This window comes from Heteronotia binoei, chromosome 6, assembly GCF_032191835.1.
Source record: "Heteronotia binoei isolate CCM8104 ecotype False Entrance Well chromosome 6, APGP_CSIRO_Hbin_v1, whole genome shotgun sequence".
Classification (NCBI taxonomy): domain Eukaryota; kingdom Metazoa; phylum Chordata; class Lepidosauria; order Squamata; family Gekkonidae; genus Heteronotia; species Heteronotia binoei.
In genome coordinates, this window is record NC_083228.1 from 114,681,256 (window position 1) to 114,701,574 (window position 20,319).

The following is a 20,319-nucleotide window of genomic DNA, read 5'->3' on the forward strand; positions in this document are numbered from 1 at the left end:
ATATATGTAATGGAACGCCCTGCTCCCCCTCCCCTAATACTTGTGTGATTTAGTTTGGTCCTATGGGGTGGAGCTCTTGTTTCAGTTTCCAGTTTTTATGTTAGCTGTAGTTGTTGGTTATAAGAGCTGTCCCCTTGCGAATAAATGGTTGATATTTTGAGCCAGCTTGTCTCTGCTTCATGGACCTGAGGATGGGTGCCTGAGAGAGTACTCTAACCTGGGAACCCACAGCCAAACAGGGACACTACAATACACAGAACAGACTAAACAGGAGACCTGATCAGACTAGGAAACTAATGATATATCACAATGATAGTCTCTGGGTTGGACGGTCAATATGAAAACTGAAATTCAGACCAATTCTCATCTTTGGTCTATCTCTCTGTCCTCTCTATTTTATGTACACCTAGTTTACTTACCCATCATTAAAAAGGATCTTCTGTGCTCCACAGTCCTTTGACCATTTCTCTTTCCATTCACAGTCTCAATGGAAGTGGAGTCAATACATGATGCCTTCCCTTTTTGTCCTCCAGGTGTTTTCTTGACCATGAACAATTTGCTTGGCAAGATTTCCACTTAGAGCCTAGATTGATGACCAGAAATGCAATACCAAGAACACTTGCCTGGGAGTAATCCCCAATGAATAGTAGGGTTCTGAATACACATGCCTTGAATTGCTCTGTAAACTATATTGGGCAGGCATTTATGTTTATTTATGTATTTATTTGAATATTTTATCCTGCCTTTCTCTAAGGACCTCAAGTGACTTGTAGTATAACTGATACAAGAAGGCATACATCTAATAAAATGAATTTAAAAATACATACTTAAAACAGTCCACCCCAAATCCACATGGCCATGTAAAACTTCTGATAAAGCAGACAGCAACAAAATAAATGAATTCCACAGAAAAACCTTCTGGAACAGAACAGCCTTACAAGCCCACCTGAAGGTGCCCCCCCCATCTCCTCCAGCAGGCCACTTCATAGCATTGGTTTCATGAATGAAAATGGAACACGGAGCACAGAATGGACAATAAGACATATAGAAGCAAGAACTGGTTGCAGAGTAGCAAAGGCATATTGACAGATATAGGAAGATGTGGTATTTAATTTTTATCTCACTGATTTAAGTCATGTCAGTCCCAGATAATTGACTTTGGGTCATATTAGATATGGGTAGGATAGTATTGAATTTCACTCACATCATCTAGCAAAGTGCTGTGAAGTATGCATGGTCATCCATAAGAACTGTATAGCTACTCACAACAAGTTTTCAAATTATCTTATGTCCCAGTCTCAAGAGTGACCAGATTAAAAGGATGAAATAATTCCTTAGTCAAGTCTGAAAACCTATCAATAAGAGGGCTAGTCTATAGCCCTTACCTCGGCAGGCTACCTTTTGTGACCAATGGAATTTTTTTATACATGATGGATCATGCAGTCCTCTGTGTGCTATAAAGTGTTGCTGACCAACAACAGAAATGTCACATGAGGCTAGTAAGGTGGCCACCTGTATCATCACCATGATAACCTCAAGATTAGAGAACTGTAATGTACTGTATATATGTCTCCCCTCAAAGTCAACTTGGAGATTTCAGTTGGTGCACAGCTCAGTTATTACCAGGAGCCAGTCACTCAATTGGATGCCCATCAATTACTGGGTTCAATTCAGGGTACTGGCTATCACATACAAAGCTCTTCATGGCCTTAGACCCTCATATCTGTGTTATTGCCTCTCCTCCTATTCTCTACCATGATAGCTTGGCCCATCTGAGCAGGGTCTTTTGCAGGTGCCACCCTGCAAATGGGCAGGACCAACAATTGCCCATACATGTGCAGTCTCTGCTGTGGCTCTCACATTAAGAAGTAGCCTGTTTAATGAGATCAGGAAGGCTCCCAGTCTCTTGGCATTTTCAAATTATGCAAAACTGAATTATGGAGGAAGGCATTCTTACAAAGGTTTATTATTATATTAACAGAATTGATTCAGGAGGAATGCTTTAGTAAAGGGAAAGAGACTATGGAGCATACTACTGTGTATAGTATGTGCTATCTATTGCTGTATGTATTACTGTATTATATAGTTTCTGCTTTGTTTAATATAATATGTTCATACTTATGCTTTGTTTTAGGTTTGTTAGAGGTCTTTTACTAGGTTTTAATTTCTGCAATGGATTCCTATTACACTGTTTATTGGATGTCTCCAGGACTTTTTGTAGAAAAAGCCCAACATGTATTCATTTGCATATTAGGCCACACCCCCTGACACCAAGCCAGCTGGAATTGTGTTTCTGTGCATTCCTGTTCAAAAAAAGGCCCTGGATGTCCCATCCTATTTACTGCATTGACCTACACTGCATAATCTGCCTCAATGAGAAAGGTGGAGCATAAAATAAGATATAAATATTGATGCCACTAATATAGACTTTGAGCTTTCTGGCTGCAGGCCACATCAATCCTCTATTCTGCCCAGTGGACAGCTTGTATTGGTACTAAATATATGATTCGACATGGTAGCTGGACTCTTGATTATTGCTCTATTAAAAAAAATTGTGGGACACACACTGAACTTCAGCATCTGCTAGGATCTAGAATAATGAAACAAAGAGCAGTAAACTGTATGAGTTAATTGCTTAGTGGCTACAGCTCCCGTAAGTGCATTCCATTTATCGGGTAGGTATTTAGAAATCTTGCTTGCAGTGCCATCACTTAACCATTTCCACTAAGCATCCGCAAAGCTTAATGTTTATCCCGGTGGTATTCTAATTAGCAGTTATATCTTTCCAGTTTGAAGGGTTCCAATTATTCCTGCCCTCTAGCTCATGCTCTTGGCTTGATTTTTGTTCAACATGACACCTTCCTCTGTTTTGACTTTTGTTGGCATCTGATTGATGTATATTGTTCAGAAAAACAGATGCATATGTGAAAGCACCTCACCCCTCAGCACCTGGCTGTATAGTCCTATCGCTAATAATAATAATTATTATTATTATTTTTATTATGCAACAAATAGGGTTGCCAGGTTGCTTCAAAAGCATCAACTAAATGGGAGACAAGGGGATCACAGCCGCAGCTGCACATTCCCCCTTTTCTGTTCTACTTGTAGAGAAACACTTGTTACTGCAAGAGGAGGATAGGTAAAAAAAAGACTGGGAGAAGGAATACTTGGTTACCTCTTGAGATAGTGTGCTTTGAGATAAGTCTGGCACACTTTTTTCTAAGGGAGATGTTGAAAGCGACCTTATCCAAGTGATGCCCATGGTCAAGCCACAACTGCATCTGAAAAAAAGAGAGAGATGTTATTTTAAGAAGGATACGTGCTATTGATAGGCTGTCGTTTCAACCATGTAACCATTATGATTGTCATTAGGAGCCCAGTCATGGCACCCAAGCTCTGGAACTCGAGATTCCTCTGTCCCCTCCTGTTGCTGTCTTCCACCAGTGATTGAAGACATTTTGTTTCATTTGGTATTCCCTCAATGATCCCTTCTTCTTAAATGAAAATTCTGATTGCTATTTTTATGTTTTGTATGCATTTAACTCTTTTTAAAATGGCTTTAATGATGTATATTGGTGTATAGTGTGATTTGGAGAGCCAGTTTGGTGTAGTGGTTAAGTGTGCGGACTCTTATCTGGGAGAACCAGGTTTGATTCCCCACTCCTCCACTTGCACCTGCTAGCATGGCCTTGGGTCAGCTATAGCTCTGGCAGAAGTTGTCCTTGAAAGGGCAGCTGCTGTGAGAGCCCTCTCCAGCCCCACCCACCTCACAGGGTGTCTGTTGTGGGGGAGGAAGGTAAAGGAGATTGTGAGCTGCTCTGAGACTCTTCGGAGTGGAGGGCGGGATATAAATCCAATATCTTAAATTTGACCATGTATATTTTAAATCGTTAGTTATGTTGGTGACCTTTGCAAGAAAAATGGTTTACATGTGTTCAGGCCTCAGATTCAGTGGGAGCTCACAGGAGCACAGCTCCTGAACTTTTCTGAGAGTTCCACCTCCTCCTTCTGAGAGTTCCACCTCCTCGTCCATTGAATAGTATGTGCAGCTGCATAACAGTCCCTGGATGAACTCCACCACCTATTTTTCTAAAAAAATGACCCCTGCATATGTTGCAAATAAATAAATAAATAAAAATAACATTGAAAGCTGACAATTCTAAAACCACTGCCCTGGGAGTAAGCCCCACTGAATTAAACAGGACTTTCTTTTGACTAGATGTGCTTATGATTTCTCCCATACTCCTATAATTCAAATGTTTTGCAACATGTTCAGGGATCGATAGTGTTTCCAGCTCTACCTAGAGATTTTTGGTGGTGGAGCCTGAACAGAGGGGTTTGGGCAGGAGCTCACAGGAATGGAGCTCTGAAACCTCTAAAATTTTATTGTGCTTTCTTTCTTACCCCCTTCCCCATACTTGCTTCTGGGCTCCATTGTTCAAACCTCCTGTGAGAATTTTGCTGAACTCCAAGATTTGACAGATTTTCTAATATTTCCCCCCCACAAAATTGGGAAAATAACTAAAACATTTAAAGCAGACAGATGGAAATCTTCATCATGCCACTGTGGCCACATAGGAGAAAGTAATTTAAAAAGTATGATGGGAGTAAGGTTTTATTATAATTCAAGAAATTTTAAAGTAGATGCTGAGCTGATATAATTTAGTACACCTTCTGGTGATGTCAGGGGTGTGTGGTATATGCAAATGAGCTGTACCAATAAGCTCCAGCACCTCTTTTTCTATTAAATGACCCCTGGGTTTGGGTACGTTATAATGCCATAGGTCAGACCACACCTGGAGTATTGTGTGCAGTTATAGAGACCTCACTTCAAAAAGGATGTGGGCAAAATGGAGTGAGTGCAGAGGGGAGCGACGAGGATGATCAGGAGCCTGGAGACCAAGCCCTAAGAGGAAAGTCTTAGGGATTTGGGAATGTTCAGTCTGGAGAAGAGGAGGCTGAGAGGGAACATGACCACTCTCTTTAAGTATTTGAAGGGTTGTCACTTAGAGGAGGTAGGCTTCCCAAATCCCCCACCTGGGTGGGGGACCCCTGATTTGGAGCCTCCTCCCCCTGCTCGCCGAAAATCCAGAAAGCGGGAGGAATGGCGGCCCTTCCCATACATCCTAGATCCCAGCAGCTTCTCCTCTTCCCTTCCCACCAATCCCTGATGCTTCTCCTCCTCCCTTCCATTTCCTTCTCACCTCGGATCGCAGCAGCTTCTCCTTGCCCGTTCCCTTTCCACCCAGCTCCATCGCAGCTGTCAGAGTTTTCCCAGGCTGCTTCCTGCCCCGCCCCAAAGGACCATGTGCCTTTGCACCTCCGGAGGTGGTGAAAGGCTTCAACTTTCTGTGTCTGTGTTGCTGTAAAGAAGCTGGCTGGTGAGTAGAGAGGCCAATCCCCTACATCAGATTTGCGAGAAGGGTGTGTGTGTGTGTGTGGAGGAGAGGGAAACGTCTTCATTATTCCCTATGTGGAGATCTTTTCTCATAGGGTATAATGGGGAATTGATCTGGAGGTTTCGGGGGCAAGCTATTTTTTGAGGTAGAGGCACCAAATTTTCAGTATAGTATCTAGTGCCTCTCCCCAAAGTACCCCCCAAGTTTCAAAACGATTGGGCCAGAGGGTCCAATTCTATGAGCCCCAAAAGAAGGTGCCCCTATCCTTCATTATTTCCTATGGAAGAAAGACATTTTAAAAAGTGTGCTGTCCCTTTAAATGTGATGGCCAGAACTCCCTTGGAGTTCAGTTATGCTTGTCACACCCTTGTTCCTGGCTCCGCCCCCAATGTCTCCTGGCTCCACCTCCAATGTCTCCTGGCTCCACCCCCAAAGTCCCCAGATATTTCTTGAATTGGACTTGGCAACCCTAAGAGGAGGGCAGGGAGCTGTTCCTGTTGGCAGTAAAAGATAGAACTTTTAATGGGTTTAAAGTAGGGGCGGGAAGGTACTGGCTGGATATTAGGAAAAACTTTTTTACAGTCAGAGTTGTTTAACAGTGGAATCAGCTACCTAAGAAGGTGGTGAGTTCTCCCTCACTGGCCGTCTTTAAGCAGCAGTTGGACAAACACTTGTCAGGGATGCCCTAGTCTAGGCCAAAGGTGTCAAACTCATTTGTTATGATAGCCAGATCTGACATGTCAGGCCATGGCATGTCTGCTATAAAATGAAATGCCAGGTACCGGAGATATAACTGTACAAATGACACAGACGAACTCAATATTATTTTTTACTCAAAATACAAACAAAAGCAATTGATTCCTAAGGGTGAAAGCAATTGATTTACTGGGGAATCCATAAAAGCCCCAATAAATGTATTCAATCTTCTGCAATACTAGGTTTTTTCCAAAGGATATCATACCCACCCCCTTGCCATCCCCCCCCCCATTTTTGACAGCTTTGACCATAAATACTTACTGTGTGCACCTGCACACCCACTCCCCTTGAGCAGTCTCCTGCCTTTCCTCTCTTGTACCAGTTGCTCATGGGCTGGTAAAGAGCCCTGGACAGGCTGGTTCCGTTCCCTGGGCTCTATGTTTGAAACCCCACTCTAGGCTGATCCTGCATTGGGCAGGGGAGTTGGAGTAGATGGCCTGTATGGCCCCTTCCAACTCTGTGATTCTATGATTCTCTGAGAATCCACAATCCAAAGTGGCCATTTTCTTCAGGTGAACCGATTTTTTTTTCTCCTGGAGGTTGTCAGCCCGAGGGGAAACTGCTTATAATTTTAGGGGCTTTAGAACAAAAGTGTTTAAGACATTGAATTTAATAAATTAATTTAATAAATAAATTAAGACATTGAATTTAATAAACATTGCCTTACATATTTTGTTCCCAGAAAAATCCCTCAGACTGAATTTCAAAATATAACTTCTTTAAATTAATTGAAATCACACACTCTTCCACTACAATAAATTCATTCTAAATTTGAGGGCTGACACTATAAAAATACTGGTTGATAGTTGAAAAGGAAGTCATGAGTGAATAAAGTAGACTCCTTTTATGCCACCTCTCTAGGAAACTAAAAAGGGAATTATTAGTGTTTGGGATGATGAATCAGTATCATGCAATGTTTGCATTCATTGCTGAAATTTTTTCAAAGCACAGGTCGAGATCCGTGGTGTAGTGTTTTTTTCCCCTAAATGAAAAAAGAGCTATGGGTCTCTATCCCAAATTTGGAGTTCCATATAATGCCATTCAAACCTCTTGGTAAAATAATTCTTCTGTAGATTCCTGTGGTTATAATAGTATGTGTACACACACACACATACACACAGAGTTCTAAAGTATTTTTTTTAACAGTTCTCTGAAAAGATTGAATGTGAGTGGTGCATTCACAGTCCATTATCTCACTAGAAGTCAGAGATGCTAGATCTCAGCCTACAGGTATTCCCATGCTTTTGATAGTTCTGTGACGGGCAGATAATTGATGGCAGTGCTTTTCCGCCCCCCATCAGTCACTTTTCCAATGAGGAAAAATTGCTTTTGTTATACTCATTGAGAGTATCTACAATACAGACCTATCCGTTTTATAGCAGTTAAACTGTCTGTCTTCTCTCCATAAACCTGGGGGTTCAGATCCATAAGAAAACTGAACATCTTCTGTTAATCTCTTGTCCACAAGACAGGAGAGGGGCTATGGATCAGGTGTAGAGTATCTGCTTTGAGCACAGAAGATCATAGGTTCTATGTGTGGGGTCCCTTGCTAAACAGAACAGGTAGTAGATATGAAAGACCTCCACCTGAGATCTGGGAGAGCTGCTGCCAGTAGAGTAGACAACACTGGCTCTGAAGGACCAATGGTCCAACTTAGGACTAAACCAGACATGAATGCAAAAGGACATTGCATAGCTGGAAGTACAGAGGAGTAGAGTTGCCAAGTCCAATTCAAGAAATATCTGGGGACTTCAGGGGTGGAGCCAGGAGACTTTGGCATGGAGCCAGGAGACATTGGGGATGGAGCCATAAGCAAAGTTGCGACAAGTACAATTGAACTCCAAAGGGAATTCTGGACATCACATTTAAAGGAACCACACACCTTTTAAATGCCTTCCCTACATTAGAAATAATGAAGGATAGGGGCACCTTCTTTTGGGGCTCATAGAATTGGACCCCCTGGTCCAATCTTTTTGAAACTTGGAGAGCATTTTGAGGAGAGTCATCAGATGGTATGCTGAGGATTTGGTGCCTCTACCTCAAAAAACAGCCCCTCCAGAGCCCCAGATACCCCCAGATCAATTCTCCATTTTATCCTATGGGAATCGATCTCCATAGGGAATAATGAAGTGCCTAGCAGACATTTCCCTCCTGCCCCCCTGTTTCTGACAACTCTGAAGTGGGGGGTTGGCATCTCTGCTCATGAGTTGCTGAACTTCCAGCTTCTTCAAAATAACTCAGAGCAACCAAAGGTTCAAGTTTACCTTTCCTATGTAAACGACCTCTGAAAAGATTGTGCAACCAACAGAGGGTCTGGGCTGCTTTCACAGCCACCGGGAGCAGCCATGTTGTTGTGCCTCCTCCTTCCGCCCCCATTCAGCCTTAAAGAGTCTAGGGTTGCCAAGTCCCCAGCTTCTCAAAGCAGGGGACTTTAGCATGCGCAAAGCGTGTGTGCTCCGTGATGATGTCATCTGGAAGTGATGTCATCAAAATGGCGGTGCCATGCGGGGGGGGGGCTCTCTAGGCATTTCCGAAAAAAAAACCTCTATGGTTTTCCTGGACGCTCCAGCCATCTGGGAGGTAAAAACTCTATGGTACCTATTGTACCATAGAATTTTCCCTCCCAAATGGCTAGAGCATCCAGGAAACAATAGAGTTTTCCTGGAAACGCCTACAGCGGTCCTGCACAGGTGCTGCCATTTTGAGGACAACAATTCTGGGTGACATCATCATACCAGCAATGTAGGGGGAGGTTGGGAACCTCCTGGGCGGGGGATTCCCCACCTGTACCAGGGGCTTGGCAGCCCTATTAAAGGCACAGACACACCATCCCAAGAGGAAGCCTTTCCAAGTGGAGTCTAATGCCTCCGGATATGGAAAGGCACATGGTGGCTGGGAAAGTGGGAGAACCCCCACTGGGACCTGGGGCTTGGCAAGCCTACAGAGGAGGGCAACCAAGATGATTGTGGGGTTGGAGCATCTTTCCTATGAGGAAAGGCTGAAGAGTCTGGGTCTTTTCAGTTTAGAAAAGAGACAGCTAAGTGGGGACATGATAGAGGAATATAAAATTATACATGAGGTGGAGAGAGTTGACAGAAAAATTTTTCTCTGCCTCCCAAAATATTAAAACTTGAGGGCATCCAGTGAAGCTAATGGCCAATGGGTTCAGGACAGACAAAAGGAAATATTGCATTACACAGAGGGTGATTAAAACATTGCATTGCTGCCAGTAGATGATGACAGTAATAAACAGCTTTAAAGGGGGTTTAGATAGATTCATGGAGGATAAGTCTATCAACAGCTAGTAGCCATGGTGACTGAGGGGAACCTCCACACTCAAGAGGCACTAAACACCTAAATCCCAGAGCCAGGAGACAACATCAGAGGAAGGCCTCAGCCTCAATGCCCTGTTGTTGGCTTTCCGAAGGAACTGACTGACCACTGTCTGAGACAGGATGCTGGACCAGATGGACTATTGGTCTGATGCAGCAGGGCTTATGTTCTTACGACTGCATCCCCAGATCTGGCATGGAGACACCACTGCTGTTTTGTGGGTGATTTTAAAATTCTGCAAGAGCCAGATTGGGCCTGTGACACAGCAGAATATGGTGCTACCCCCACCTTTTAATGTGCCAAAACAAATGTGTTTGGGGAACCATTTTAGCACTTGAAAGGTGAAGGGGAAAACAAGAGCCCTGTATCCCTCCAGATTGGACCCAGGGTTGCCTCCACATTTAGTTTGCCCCTTCATAGAAGGCAACTTCATGTATTGGTTCTCTGGGGAATCAGGATGGCTTAGTTTAAATTTCAGCTAAAGATATGCCCTTTGGTTACTTACAGATGGACATTCATAGCAAGAAATGGATATACACAGCAAGAAAGGGGGAAGAAAATGCCGCCATATATGGGTGGTCTGTGACAGGCTATGTGAAGCTATAGCAGTGTTGTTATGTGTGAGAGCCAGTTTGGTGTTGTGGTTAAGCACGTGGATTCTTATCTGGGAGAACCGGGTTTGATTCCCCACTCCTCCACTTGCAGCTGCTGGAATGGCCCTGGGTTATCCATAGCTGTCACTGGGGTTGTCCTTGAAAGGGCATCTGCTGTAAGAGCTTCCTCAGCCCCACCCACCTCACAGGGTGTCTGTTGTGGGGGGAGAATATATAGGAGATTGTAAGTCACTCTGAGTCTTTGATTCAGAGAGAAGGGCGGGGTATAAATCTGCAGTCTTCTTCTTCTCATGAGTCCATCCATTTCAATGCTTGATCATCACCATGGCAACTGTAGCTTAAATATGAGGGGAAATTAAACTCTAACATGCTACAACCTGTTTAAAAGTATAGAGGTATGGGATCCCCCCCTCAATTTAATTTGTTTTTGAAATACATTTACATTTAAATCTTTTTGGCCTGCTATTTGTACACTTCTTTAGGCTGAAAAGCTATTTTAAAAATAAATCCTGGATAAATATATTTGTTTAGAACATTTCTACCACATGCTTGCACAGTCAGTACTATAGTTCCTGAAGTGAAACTTAAAAGTCCAACAGAGTTGCCATCTCATACCATTGCCCAAGGGACTTTTTTATCAACTACATCATTCCTTCAAGGACTGCCTTGCTGGACAGTTAGAGGTGCCTGTCTATCTTATTCCTTGGAGGAGTTCTGCTTTGACTTCTCCAGTGGTCCTGGAAGGATCTTACAATGCAGTCTTAGGCAGAGTTACAGCCTTCAAAATCCACTGCAGCTGGTGGGCTTAAAAATATATGACTTTGTTTTGGATCATGCTGCTAGATGCTATAATAATAGGAGTCTTATTCCAGATCCATAGTGGCAAATACGTTGTTCTAGATCCTATTGTTTAAATTAAAATCTGGAAAGAGGGGGGCATCACAATGAGGGCTTGTTTATATGTCACTTGGATAGTATGGGAGATGTTTCCCAGTGATTTCATCTCAAATGACTCCAGTAAAGTTTGAATGCTAAAATCCCTTGAAATGAATCGGTCACGTGAGTATTGTATTAACCACATAGGCAACCACACACAGCAGTCCATGGAAACTAGCATGGATTGTAAGTAACCATGAGATTTGACCCACCATACATGGTCCAAATGTTACTTAAGAAACATGGTATCAAGCCTTGGGGAGCTAACATACAGCTTAATTTAATGTTCAGGTAATTTATGAACACTCAGATGAAAAAACTGCTAAATGCATGTACATACTACCTACGCACATACAAATTGCTATCAACTTGCAGCTGACTTATGGTGACCTTGTAGGGTTTTGAAGGGATATTCAGAAATGGTTTGCCATTGTCTGCCTCTACATAGCTGCCCTGGTGTTCTTTGATCATTTCCCATCCAAATGCTGAGCAGGGCTGACCCTGCTTAGATCTGATGAGATTAGGCTAGCCTGGGCCATCTAGGTTAAGGCAAAGCATATGTGGTTAGCTGTATGAAATGGTCTTATGTTCCATTTCTGTTAATAGACTTTGTAAAGTATGCGTGAATATGACTGCACAATATTATTCCTTATCTATAGAGACCTTCAGACTTCATAAACAGTGCACACACATAGTTCAGAGGTGAGTAACTTTTCTGTGTGTTGAAAAAGCAAGCTTGCATTTTGAGCTTTCAGTTTCTTTAACTATTAATGTCCATTTTCACCAGTGGGGATGGGAAGAAGGACTGCTGTGCCGGATTATACAGTGCATTTACATTATAACAAGTTTGCAGGGGCATCATAATTCACTGTGTGTTTTAACAGAAGTTTGAATTGCTTCCAATTTAATTTTCTGAAGTTAGACTTTCCAGCTGGGTCATTCCTGGCGTAATCTGTGAGATGTATCTCCTAAGGCTGTGAATTGGAACAGCCACATCTGAGCTGTCGCCTGTCACCAGGAGACATCATTTACGGTGCTTGAGGTCTGAGGGCAGAACATCAAAATCACTTTATGTGGACACAGCAACACAGCTAGCTTCATAAATTTTGTTGCAAGGAGCAATAATCAATACTTCATGTTTAATGACGCAAAACTGAAATTAGTATAGATTTTATGTCTTCTGCTCTTCCAAATTATGCAAACTTTACTAGCCCCTTTTGTAGTCGTCCTACTGCAGCTTCCATAAAGAACATCCAATAATATTTAATTGAATGATTGAATGACCAAGGGGGGAAAAGAAGTCACAGACATTTTTTGTTAAGTCTTTACCCTTAGGTTAATATGAAATGATGTCAAACACAGACACAATGATTTATGTAAGTCATGTAGGTTTTGTTACCCTTGGCTATATATAAAGTCAATTGTAAATTGTTTCCACATTCTAAATTACCTTATGTTGCTTTGGGATACACCGAACACAAAATTGACTGCCGGAATGCTGTGGAAAATGAAAAAAGGTCTTGTAGATTCAAGCACACTATAAGGAAGTAATTTTAAGGGAAATTTTTGAGTTTCATACATGACCAATAGAGAGAGATTTTTGGGAGGAGAAGGGTGAAAATGAAGGTAATTTTAATGACTAGACTTCTCCAACTGTTTCTTAAATTGGTCAGCAATGGTGAGTGCTTAAAATAATCTGTTTCTGCCATTTTGTTGAAAGTGGACTTTTGATGTTGGCCAGAGAATGAGAAAAAGCTGGGGGTAGTTCTCACATGTTTTGGCTTTATATGTAATATGCTATTGAATTATCGATTAATGTTTCCAGTGTTCATGGACACAAAATTAATAGTAGAAAAAAGCTATGAATTCATTCTTAGGATTAAATAGGTTGATCTAAACATCCTGCTTTTTTGCAACAAACTTTAGACAAACTATCATCTTCATTTGGTTGAAGAAAGTTTTCAGAACTAGTAAAGTTCAGACCCTTTGCTAGGTTGCAGTGAGATTAGTGGGTTGAAAGTGGAGTTGCCAGGTGTTGGAAATACCTGGAGATTTTGGAGGTGGAGCCAATATAGTATAATGCCATAGAGTTCACCTTTCCAAGCAGCCATTTTCTCTGGGACACTCAGCTCTGTAACCTGGAGATCATCATGTTTATCTCCAGCTACCACCTGGAGACTTGTAACCCTGGAAGAGGGAAATAACTGCTAAAAGGACTGATGCTGAGGGCTCTTTCTAAACTGTCATTAGGCAGATCATGAGAAGGAGTGCAGGATGGGTTGCATAAATGCTTAATTCTCATGGTCCTTTGTTACACACCCAGGGAATGTTGTTTACCATTTTGGGGTCAGGCAGCAATTTTTATCCAGGTCAGATTGGTCAGAGATCCTGGAGGGTCCCCCCTCTCATCTTCTGGGTGTGGAGCACGGCTCACTGGGGGTGACAGGGGGAGGTATTTGTGAGTTTCCTGTATTGTGCAGAGGGTTGGACTAGTTGTCCCTTCCAACTCTGTGATTCTATGATTTACTCTCTGCAATGAAGATGTTAAGCATGGTGAAAGCCCACATTGCTGATGTGAACTTTGGGAAGTGTATTATTTTTATTCATGCATGGGTCATTTAAGAGTGTAAGAACTTTTTCTTTGTGTCCCTTGTGATGGAACCTTTCATTTTTTCCCTTGTGATGGAACCCCGACCCGGTGGAACTCTCTGCCTAATGTCACTAAGACCCTGTGGGACCTTATGCAATTCCACAGGGCCTGTAAGGCTGAAATGTTCTGCCAGGCTTTTGGTTGAGGGCAGCAGCTTTTTTTATTGGCTGGCACCCTTCCTCCTGTATAGTCCATTATTTCCCTTCTCCTGACCAGCAAGTGGGATAGAAAACTGGGATAGAAAATCCATAGGACACCATCTTAGACTTATTTTATTCCAGTTCCTAGTAGTTTTTATTAACTGTATACTGAATTTTAATGTTTGGATATCTGTTTTATGGCATTATGCCTCCTTTGTACGTTGCCTAGAACCTGACACAAGCTGAGTTAGGGTGATTAACAAATCATATTATTATTGTTGTTGTTTATGGAATGACACTTCACCCAAATATCTATGTAAGAAAGTTTAACTTTGCTTTGTGAACACTGAGTTTACATTTTGTAAGTGCTCAGAAATAATGCTCAAATTACCTTGACAAGTAACCTAGTTAATGGAGTTAGAACCCCCACCCCTTTCTCAGTTCCAAGGAAATCTCCCTCCCCCAGCAGGTACCAGGTATTGCTGCAGGGGTAGTGTGAAGATTAAAGAGGGAAAACCTTTAGTTCCATAAAGGAAAGTTGGGATTGAAAAATGTTAGCCACTATAGTCATTCTTTCTATGCTGCTGTACACTGTGGCCATTCATGGAGTGGCTGCAACACCAATCAAGATATCCAATGAATCAGTTCTAGATCAACTATTTATTTTAGAAGGTAGGACTGTGGTTTTCCTACCAACAAACCAAGAACTCTGATTGATTCCCAGGTCAGTGGTGGCACAATGTACAATGCAAATTTCCTCATTTTGTCTTTTTTAATTATCTTAACCTTGCTGACCTTGAAGGGTGTTTTTTTTTTTTACCGTGCAAACTGGCAAGCTAATTTGCTTGAAGTCTTGCTTGGCTCTGATTGGCTTTTTTTTTACATTACATTCTGAAGTTAATGAGCTAAAGGAAGACATAAAGCAATGCCTGAGCTTCTTAAATTGCCTTCAAGTCCACCACATGTTAAATTAACATATGATTGATGCACAAAAAGGAGCTGGGAGATATATTAAGCTGCAGATTATGTGTTTGTTTTCTAGTCTCTTCTGGCGCTTTGAATTTTTTTTAGCTTGAATAACATTATTTTATGTTAAATCTGAGACTAGAACATATGTAATGATAAATATGCCAGCAAAGGCCCCCTGACTCTGAAAGGCGATTTCCCCAGGGACAGGTAACTGATTGCTTACGTCTTCTTAGACAAGGGGATTCTGAAACTACTCTTTCTGATCCTTCCTGTAGACCTGCCTCAATTTTCTTGGCCTTGCCCGCTTCTTATAGGGTTACCAACTTCCAGGTGATGACTAGAGGTCATCCAGAATTACAAAAGATCTCTGAACAACAGAAATCAGTTCCCCTGGAGAAAATGGCTGCTTTGGATGGTAACTCTATGGAATTATACTAATCTGAGATACCTCCCCTCCCCAAACTCATCTCTCCCCAGACCCCACCTCCAAAATCTTCAGGAAAATTCCCAACATGGAATTGGCAACCCTACAGTCCCCTCTTTTATTTTCTCCAGTGCAGCTGCCTGATCCTCTGATTTATTTATTTGAAACAGTTAGAAGCCTGCCTTTTCCCTAGGCAACTGGGACCCAAGACGGGTCATAGATTCAAAAGCTTATACATGACAAAAATTTTAAAACATCAAAATGATTAAAACTGCCAAGAGAAACACTATAAAAACCCACAAGAGATCTCTTCCCCTAAAACAAAATCTACATACTCTAGAAGCCATTGAGATACTCCAAAGGCTCTGTAAAAGGTTCTGTCAGACAGCCTTTTGAACAATTGCAGAAGAGACAGGGGCCTTCCTGATTTGTTTAGGAAGTCTGTTCCGTAGAGCGGGAGTGGCCACAGACAAAGCCCATGAGCAGGTGGCAACAGAAAGCCCATGAACAGACACCTGTTGTGGGCTGTCCAGTGGAACTGATTGGTCACTGTGTGAGACAGTATGCTGGTCTAGATGGATCACCAACCTGATCCAGCAGGGCTCTTCTTCTGTTTTTAATACAGCCTTGCAAAGTTTGGCATAAGCAGCAGGTGCTGTGAAGTTGCTGCATGGGCTTATATCACAAGAGATGGTGTTTTCTCTGGCATCATTGCTAAGGAAGACTGCATTCCCACAACCACACTTACACCAAAACAGTTTTGTGGACTCTGAACCAGTCACATGCACTGTAGTTCCTTGTTCCCTGGCATCAGTTTTTAGCCCTTACAATGCATTTTGTATCATCAACTTCTTCTAATTCGAAATACAGGGAGTTAAGCTGATGCTAAAAATTCAGTAACAGCAACCAGGCTTAAGGGCTTATCTCTTGTATGCTATCTTTTTAGAACTAATTTTGTCCCTTGTTACCAAGAACATTTTTATCCTTTTAGAGGTGGATTTAAAATAAAACTTACCACCACCCCCAATTCCTCAAATTATTTGCCTCACAGGCTTGCCTTCCTTTTGGTTAACAAGGATAGCATTGTCACATTCAGCCATTCCTTTGAGTGCAGCTCAGTAGCAGGATATTGGGAAGGCAGCAGGGTTGCCAGGCCAGTGTTGGAAAATACCTGGAGACTTTGGAGGTGGATCTGGGAGGGGGCAGGGTTTGGGGAAAGGAGGGGCTTCAGCATGGTACAATGCCGTAGAGTCCAGCCTTCAAAGCAGCTATTTTTTCTCAGAGGAGCTGATCTCTGCCAGTTGGAACAGTTGTAAAAGCAGGGGATCTCCAGACCCCACCAGGAGGCTGGCAACTCTAGAAGGCACAGCCTGAAGATCCAGCTGACCGTGTCATGTGTAGGGTTCCCAAGTCCACTCCCCAAAATATCTGGGGACTTTGGGGGTGGAGCCAGGAGACTTTGGGGGTGGAGCCAGGAGACTTTGGGAGTGGAGCCAGGAGACTTTGGGGGTGGAGCCAGGAAACACTGGGGTGGAGCTAGGGGGAGGGGGGGAAACAGCGAGCCGCCCCATCTCGGAGCGTGCGACGCCGCTGCGCAGCTGACGCCTCTTCTCTGCTCGCCGTGGCTGCTCCTCCGAGATGGGCTCAGGCTGAGCCCATCTTGGAGGAGCAGCCACGGCAAGCAGAGAAGAGGCCGCTGCACCGCTGCCGCCTCGCCCGCTCCGCCTCTGGGGTGGAAGCAGAGGGGGGGTGGAGGCAGGCCGGGGGCGTGGCGAGCCGCGAGTCCGGGTCCTAGAAGGGCCCGGATTCGCAGCTCGCCATGCTCCTGGCCTGCCTTGCCCTCCCCTGCGCTGCTGCCACCTCTTGGCTGCTCCTCTGAGATGGGATCAGCCTGGGCTCATCTCGGAGGAGCAGCTGCGGTGGGAGGGGAGGGGGCAGCAGTGGTGCGGCGGCCTCGCCGGCTCCGGGATGCGGCGGCTGGCCTTGCTCCCCGGCGCCGTTTCCACCCCCTCCCCCGCTTCCATTTTTTGGGGGAGCGGGGGAAGAGGGTGGAAATCCTGGGGTCCCCCGCCAGGGCGGGAGGGTTGGGAAGCCTAGTCATGTGTAAAGCCTCTGCCACCTATCCTTGTTAACTGCTGTACAATTTTGGTCTTATTCTTATGGTTGCTGACCTCCAGGCGAGGCCTGCAGATTTCCTGGAATTAAAACTGATCTCCAGACAATACAGATTAGTTCACCTGGAGAAAATAACTGCTTTGAAGGAGTTCTATGTCATTGTACCCTGCTGTGGTCTGTTCCCCTCCCCAAACCCTATACTACTAACGTTCCATCCCCTCAAATCTCCAGGTATTTCCCAATTAGAGTGAGAGTTGTTCCCTCAGTGATCTTGCCTTCCTGACCAATGTTTGAATTGTTATTTGTATGTATTTCTATTGTTTTAGCTCTTTTAAAAATTGTTTTAATGATGTGTGTGGGGTTTTTTGATTGGCTTTAATAGTTTCAAAATGTGATTTTATCATGTATATTTTAATTTGCTAGCTATCTTGGTGGGCCTTGTGAGGGCAGAAAGATGATACAAATACATGATACATGCCTGAGTATTTAATCATAATGGCATTGCTTCTCGGTCTTTTGGCTAAGATCAAGTGTAACTGAATCATAATGGCCCAGGAATTTTTTTGTTTTGTCTGCCTACTTTACTCAGATTAGCAAGGCATTACTTGCTAGTTAACTTTTACTGCTTTTGTTTCTGTCTAGTTATTCTACACCTGCTCTTTTTTCTCATGTATTTCAACCATGGTTATATTATTTTCTCTAAATTCCTATGTGCTATGTACACTTCCTTGAATAAATGGAATGGGACCTTCTCTCACGTTTAATATTCTTTCTAGTAGGGATGCCAATCCCCAGGTGGGGGCAGGGGATCCTCTGGTTTGGAGGCCCTCCCCTCACTTCAGAGTCATTAGAAAGTGGGGGGGGGAGAGAGAAATGTCTGCAGGGCACTCCATTATTCCCTATGGAGACTGATTTCCATAGGGTATAATGGAGAATTGATCTGCAAGTATCTGGGGCTCTTGGGAGGCTGTTTTTTGAGGTAGATACATGAAATTTGCAGCATAGTATCCAGTGCCTCTCCCCAAAACACCCTCCAAGTTTCAAAAGTATTGGACTAGGGAGTCCAATTCCATGAGCCCCAAAAGAAGATGCCCCTATCCTTCATTATTTCCAAATAGAGGGAAGGCATTTAAAAGGTGTGTGGTCCTTTTAAATATGATGTCCAGACTCCCTTTGGAGTTCAGTTATGCTTGTCACACCCTTGCTCTTGGCTCCACTTTAAAGTCTCCTGGCTCCATCCCCAAAGTCCCCAGATATTTCTTGAATTGGGCTTGGTAACCCTACTTTCTAGTAATATGGTTGCTGTGGTGTTCAAGTGCTGAAATAGAACCAGGGAGACCCAGTTGAAATCCTTACTTTGAAGTTCACCATCAGTGCAATCTTGTGCAGAGTTATTCCTATCTAAGCTCATTGGTTCCGGCACAGTTTGACTGAAATAATTTGTCATAGGATTGCTTTTGTGGGTGGCTGACCTTGGGACAGTCACTGTTTCTCACCCTAACTTATCTCACAGGATTTTTGTGAAGACAGTGGAGTAGATAATGGGAGGTTGTCGTGAGCTCCTCCAAGCAGTGGCAGGTTCATTAAATAATTTAAAGGGCATATGAATACCTCTTCTATGTAAATTGCACTGGGTTACTCTGAAGATACTTGCTGTTCATTTAATTCCTTAAGGGATCTGGGTCCTGAATACTTCTGGTGTGATTTTCTAAATGTGAGCTTCCTAATAATTAGAATCATATTGGAAGACTTTGCAGATGGTTCCTGGTCAGTACCTGAGACTTGCCATTTGCCAACTTTCAGGTAGGGCTTGGAGATCTGGAATTACAACACAGCTCCAGACAATAGGGATTGGTTCCTTTGGAGGGAATGACAATTTTGAGGGACTCTGTGACATTACATTCCCACTGAAGCCCCCTCCCCTACCTCAACTCTGCCCTCCCCAGGCTCCAACCCAAAGTCTCTAGAAATTTCTCAACAAGGAATTGGCAACCCTATGTGAAACATGACCTTTACAGTAGGGGCATCAAACTGGAAATTCATGCTCATGTAGATCCACCACAGTATGAAAACAATCCTGAAAATATTGCCCATGTCATTCAAGGTGGCCTTAGGCTTACAGCTTGAGGTCAACTAGAGTCTAGGTGAAACATCCTTGGGTTTTGGTGTGTTTTAAAAACCTTTTTGTCACTTTTATTTTATTGGTTATATTTTCTGATTCTGGTTGTTTGCTTTTTTATTGATTGTATGCATTTTTGTGGGAGGCAAGTATGCATTTTTGCAGGAGGCAAGTATAAGAGTTTTTAAAATTATTAGCAAGTGTAGATTTGCATCTCTGTCAATCTCTTATTCAGACTTTTAATTTGTTTTTTAAAACTTCTCAGAATAGTTGTGAGGATGTTTTATATGCTGATGATACAGAGAATTTCAAAACAACAAGGAAGGATCCAAAGGTTTTGCTAGCCAAACACAGTCGACAATCATAGTGACAGAATTTTAGGAGATCATAGAATAAACAAGAGTTAAGTTTTCCCTCTCCAAACAAAGGCAATCAGTTGTTTAACCTAAGGAGTCAGGAAGTTGGAGTCTGAAGCTTTAGAACAGGAATTTCCCAAGCCAGAGCTGGGAACCTGACTCCCTTGTGTCACTCAACAACTTCTGAACAGCAGAAGTGGTAGAACCAGCCTCTGAATATCTGTATCGGTTGCGCAAAAGCAAGGCAAAGAGTAGGCTAGCAGTTCTTTTCTCTAGCAAGTTGTCATGATGGCACAAAGAATGTAATGTCCGCATTTGGCAGTGGGTTCCCAGGTTAGAGTAGTCTCTCAGGCACCCATTCTTAGATCCATTCAGCAAAGACAAGCTGGCTCAAAACATCAACCATTTACAAAGGGACAGCTCTCACAACCAACACCTACAGCTAACATACAAAACTGTAAATGGAAATGAGTTCCGCACAATAGGATAAAACTATATTATGCAAATT

At 43.0% G+C, this 20,319-nt stretch overlaps 1 protein-coding gene across 2 annotated transcripts in view; it reads left to right on the plus strand.

Moving 5' to 3' along the window:
• The window catches only part of SCHIP1 (schwannomin interacting protein 1), a 621,980-nt gene that overhangs the window by 107,584 nt on the left and 494,077 nt on the right, over positions 1-20,319 (plus strand). The gene's annotated exons all lie outside the window — the stretch shown is intronic.